The sequence below is a fragment of the Coptis chinensis genome, chromosome 1, assembly GCF_015680905.1.
Source record: "Coptis chinensis isolate HL-2020 chromosome 1, ASM1568090v1, whole genome shotgun sequence".
Lineage (NCBI taxonomy): Eukaryota > Viridiplantae > Streptophyta > Magnoliopsida > Ranunculales > Ranunculaceae > Coptis > Coptis chinensis.
In genome coordinates, this window is record NC_141456.1 from 81783021 (window position 1) to 81788670 (window position 5650).

Sequence of the window (5650 nt, forward strand, 5' to 3'; positions counted from 1 at the left end):
GACAAAATTAAAATAAATTTAAAATTTTAGTATTATATGCAACATTTTGATCGTTGCAAGAAGCCAAAAAATCTGATAGTTGTGTTTGTATTCCGACATTTACTTACGTCGCAAAAGACTATTTTTCCAAGATCACTAATATCGTCGCTAAATGATATTGTACTACAATTTTTCTTCTCATCCATCACCTTTTTTTTTTTCCACTGCCATTCAACAAATAAACCTAAAAGAAAGCAACCATAACATCAATTATTTTTTAATATGCAATAAGCAACAAATTTTCAATAAATAAAAATGAGTAAATTCACTCAATTTTATACAAAGAAGTTGCAGAATTCCCGTAATAAACAAAAGCAACTCTAAACATCCCTCAAGCAGCTTGCAACTAAAAAATGTTTACTCTAAACAAGGGTTTCGTGGAGTTAGCTTCATTAGACGGAGATGAGAAAGTAAAAGCTTCTTTTCAGTTTCCTATTTCTGATGCCAACACTGTAGAAGAAATCAGAATAAAAATTAACAAACAACCTGGAGCTGTCATACAGTTCATGCCTATAAAGACATAATTGAGTCATAATTAAGACATTAAAACAGTTACAAAGGATAGTACTTGGAAATGATTAGGCATTACTGGGATATGTTTTGGAACATGATTACCACAATATGACATAGGACTTATAACATTCTGTCATCCGCAACATTCAAAAAATATTCAACTCAGTTCAGCCAAAAATTAAAACATATAAAATTCCATAAGGTGAGGATACCCCTCCGGTAACTAGATAAGAAGTCAGTTATAAAGTTGATGTTCCCTCCAATTTATTGTCCCAATGAAGAAACTCTAGCTTAGCCCAAGGACGCCACAAAAGAGACTCAACGTGATATAAATCAACCAAATGCAATGAATATATCTAAACACAGAAGGAGAGAACAATGACCTTATCTAGCTCTTTCTTAAGATCTTCCAGCTGTTCTTTCAGAAGGTCTGATTCTCTTTCTGCATTAGTAGCTCTGCATTGCATCTGTTCAAGCTAGAACAAGACCAATAAGCTATATCCAATAATAAGCAACAGAATGATGAATACGACAATGTTTGCAGTTACTCACATTTGCAGTTATTCTAGAAATGGAAAGCTTGGACTCTTTCTTGAATTGTTAAAGGTCGCTGTTAAGATGTCTTCTCTCCCTCTCTATGGTGGCAGAAAGATGGTTAAGTTTTTCCTCAAGCAAATTTGCTTTCTCTTTAGCTGAAGCTTCTGAAGAGTCTGCTTTCTTGCGAAGGCTAACTAGTTTTTGTAACTTCACTTGTACTACAAGATATATATAATTAATATGCCATGTGCAGACTAGAAATGATGGCATCTGAAAATTACCTCGAGTTCACTATAAGACTTGAATTATTTCTGAGTTCGTTCATAAGAATCGTTGATTTGTTTGAGTAGTTGATCCTGTAAGTCCTTTTCACGGCCTCTGGCAGCAGCAAGTTCTTGGTTCGCATAGTTGAACTGGTCTCGGAACTTGTTTCTCTCAGCTTCCCTGTGAAAAGATGTTATTACAAAAGACATTCATGATCGAGGATCAACTAAAAACCCTAGCTTTCAAAATCCATAGAGAAATCTCAGCACTGGAGCGAAATCTCAACAAACAATCGAAATTGAATTTAATTAAATATAACCCTAACCAATTAATCAAAAACAAAACTATTAATTAAAACCAAAACTATTAGAAATTCTAAATCTAAAATATTCTAGATTTAAGGGTGGGAAAAACTCACAAGTGAGCTAGACTAGCTAGGAGAGAATAACGAGGTGAGAGAGGAGAGAAAGAGACGTGCTGTCTAGTTGATTTGAGAGACTTCATTGGAGTGACGGTGTTGTTTCTTTTCTTGCAGAGACGGTGAAAGAGGAGAGACGGTGGTGGTTGTTTATTAGCTTTTAGGTCTTCTTCTTTATTTTATTTTTCCTATTTTTATGCGGCCGGGTATACTATTTTTCTCTTTTCTTTTTTTTATTCACATTATTTCATTGCCAAAATAGAAGGAGGGCACGAGATATCAAAACCCAGGTGGCAAGTTTTTTTTTTTTTTTTTTTTTTTTTGGCAATGGGTGGGGTGGGAAAGTTTTAATGACGAAATTTTGGTCCCAAACGCCATAAGATTCGCTATATTGTGTAAAAACCACATCAATGACGATGTTTTTAAATGTCGCCTTATGTCAAAAGATTTTGCCAACGCTCATTACGTCGCCGAAAACTAACTCTCAATTTTATTATTTTACAGAATTTGGATTATGACTTTTGGTGACATTCAAAACGTTGCCAAATATTGGTTTTAAACACCGTGACAAAAGTTTACTTGTGACGCTTGTAAACGTTACCAAAGAGAATAATTACCTACGTTTTTCTAGCATCGCTAAAACCTTTGTCGCTAAAGAACCAGTTTGTTGTAGTGATCTACTCACTCGTGATTAGCTCTGACTGTCAGCTAGCTATCTATAGATTTCCAGAAAAACTTCCTTTTCCTCTCTCAGTAAAACTCTCCCTTTTTATGTGTAAAACTCTCTGTGTTTTCCAAACTCTCCGTGCAAACTCTTTTTTGTTTTAAAACCCCGCGAAAAACAAGGAAGGAAGGTTTATCTCTTAACCTACGGGGTTTCCTATCCTTAACAAAAGTTTATCCTATTTTTTTGTTTTACTATTATTATTATTATTATTATTATTATGATTATGGTAATAGGAAAAGTAAAAGAAAAAACACGGGGTGTTATAAACTACGTTCCTAAACCTCTGATAGCTATGGCTTTGGACCTACCTTATTAAGAGCCAACCGCCACTCGGCCCTACATCTCTCAAAACACTTACAATTCCTTCTCTTGGCCTACCTTTCGCTACTCTTATGGTGCTAGTCTCTGCAGGAAGAACGAAGCTGCACCTGGACAATGGCCTAACCAAAACATTCCCCTTGCAAGCATGATGATGAACGTAGGGAATGCAATGTTATTTATCTTTCTAAACATCATGGGCGATTGACATTTTTCTACTGCCAATGAGTCTTCCTTCATCATCTTCAATGCACTTGCTCAGCAGCATACATTTTTCAACATCACTCACTGTGTAGTTAAGAATTTGAAATGAGCTCGGGACTTTCAACACCGTTATTTACTTTTACCCGTCATCGCCAGCCGCTTAATGAGGGTCTTCTTCCCATAGTTTTCGGCCGATTTTACTGACTGGGTTATAGTAGATTCCATGTGTCCTGCAAATAAAATAATTCGGTTTTTATGGTTTCGGGTATGGCGACGTTGTTCAAGGTACCTGAAGAATGGTCCTTGATACCCGAATGACAATAAAATGCTGCGACACTTGGACCAATCTGGAGCTACAAAATGGAGCAAACTATGGTAGGCCATTATTAACTAGCGTGATGCTAAAGAGTGGCACTTCACACATGATGATCCTAGATTGGATGTGCCCTGAATTTACATGTTGGGTTGTATATATATGTATTTGGTGTGCTCTTCCCTTTTTGTTGTGTGATATTTGTTTGTTTCTTTGTATTTTGTTTGTTTTCTTTGCTTAGTGTGATTTTTTTAGTTTTCTTTTGGTATATTGTATATTGTGTTCGAATAAAATTTTGTTGCAGTTTGTTTGCTAAATCTTTGCTCAAGCTTCTCAGGTATCTTCTTTCTCTCTCTTACATTTTGAGGACAAAGTGTCCTTTTGTTTGGGGTTGGTTAGAACCTTTTTTGCAAAAATTTAACGTATTATTGGCTTGTTTATAGTTTTACTTTCTTTTCTTTTCAGCGTATTGAGTGACAAAGTCTTGTTTCCTTTTCTATGATGAAAATTGTCTAGAAATCTCACCTTAGCACTAGGATGAGAATTTGTTCCTTGAAACTTAGGTTAATACGTAGGCAATAGTTTTTACATCTTTTCATGAACATTCATGCAATGAGTATCATTGAATGTACTTAGCAGTAAGTTTATGAGACACATGGTTAACCTACTTAATTGCAAATCCAGTGAGAATCTAGCCTAAAAAGCCTCGACAGGAGTGATTTATGAGTAATGACACAGAAGAGTAGTTATTTCGAGTAGAGAAATCACATGTCTACTTACTTAATCACCATTTGAATCCTAAAAGAGAATTTAGGCTTTCTTTGGATTGATATAGCCATAACTACATACCTGTACAAATTTTACCGCTAGTCGCCCCATTGAACCTTTCATTTAGCCATTTTTTGTTTTTCACCAAACATTTTCTTACCTATCTATTAAACCCCCAAGATAAAATAAACCCACCTATTTGATGAGTACGAGAAATAGGATGAATGCAGAAAAGTGAAGAGAAAGACAGTCCAAACAAAAATCAGTTATTTGCTTCAAAAAGAAAAGGAAAAGAAGAATAGAAATAAAATTCCAAGTAAAAAGTAAAAAGTCATAGTTAGAACTCCCAAAAATCAAATTAAAAGGAGTCAATAAGCCAAAAAGGGCTAAGCCTGGAAAATATATTTAGAAGCAGCAAACAAAGGATTTCTTTAGTGTTAAATTTTTTGAAGACCCTGTTCTCTCATACGTATCATATTTTTTATTTTTCATTCCATTTTTTTTCTACACTATCACCTAAGCCCTGTAATTCCTATTAAAGGCATCTAGCTCAACTAGGAGTAGGGTAGTGTGATAATAAGTAGTAGTTGTGATCGATCGACCTCGACTCTTCTGAATGTCATTGAGTATGTGAGGAAACATATGCCAACTACACACTGGAGTTAGCAAAACTTGAGTGGAAAAATTATGAGAGAATTTGTGTTTCGACACATGCCTGTGAGAACCTACTTAAGGACGCTCTCCAAAGGACCCAGAAACGGCCCTACTTGTACAATTCATTCTAAAAATTCACTACATGCATGATCATATATAGATGTTTTAATTATTGTGAATTTATTAACTCAAGTTTCAATGGAATTAGTTCTTGTTCCCCGTTAATGAGATGTATAGATATCTGAGATTAATTAAGGGAATAAGTTTTTGTACTGAGTCGTTGTAGTATAAATAAAGTTTGTGAATATCTTCTCTGGAAAACTCTCACGAGACTATAACTCGTCCACTAGGGAACTCCTAGTGGTTTAAGGCCTTGTTGCATACGACCAATGCAATCGCACTCTGCAAAACGAGAATTAGCTTAGACTACACATTTTTGCCACTTTTCTGTTTAGTCTCTTCTTTGCTTAAGGACAAGCAAAATGTTGTTTGGGGGTGGTGTGATAAGCACCCAAAACTGTAATATAAACCGTAGAGACATTATATATTGGTTAATTATGTGTGTAATAAATGCAAACTAATTGTATTTCCATACTTCTGCAGGTTTCGACACGTAAACGATGAAATTTCAACAAAACCGATATTTTGGCATGGAAACAGAGTGAATATGTTAATTGGAAACAAAGCCTTTTTATCAAGTCCAAAAGAAGCCCATTGGAAGCTTAAATCAAGCCCATGAAGCCTAGTCAAAATAGTCAATTCCGGGTCAACCCTGGTTAAATCTTGCATAAAAGTCAGTGAAACTTCAGAAAATCATATCTTTTGACTCCGAACTCCGTTTTGGGCGTGTGACCTGTCAAAACGATCAGCGTGACAAGCTCTACACACTGGTATA

General features: G+C 35.3%; 1 long non-coding RNA gene across 2 annotated transcripts; it reads right to left on the reverse strand.

The window, feature by feature from the left end:
• Window positions 1–229: 229 nt before the first annotated feature.
• LOC147525441 (uncharacterized) lies at window positions 230–1952 on the reverse strand. Of its 2 annotated transcripts, XR_015198126.1 has the most exons (5): window positions 1772–1952; window positions 1371–1533; window positions 1105–1187; window positions 936–1019; window positions 230–489 (listed from the first exon to the last, which is right to left on the reverse strand). It is a non-coding gene; the product is annotated as an uncharacterized LOC147525441 (long non-coding RNA). The 2 variants fall into 2 exon arrangements; XR_015198123.1 differs by lacking the exons at window positions 1371–1533; window positions 1772–1952 and having other exon boundaries at window positions 936–1028; window positions 1105–1307.
• Between the last annotated feature and the right edge of the window lie 3698 nt (window positions 1953–5650).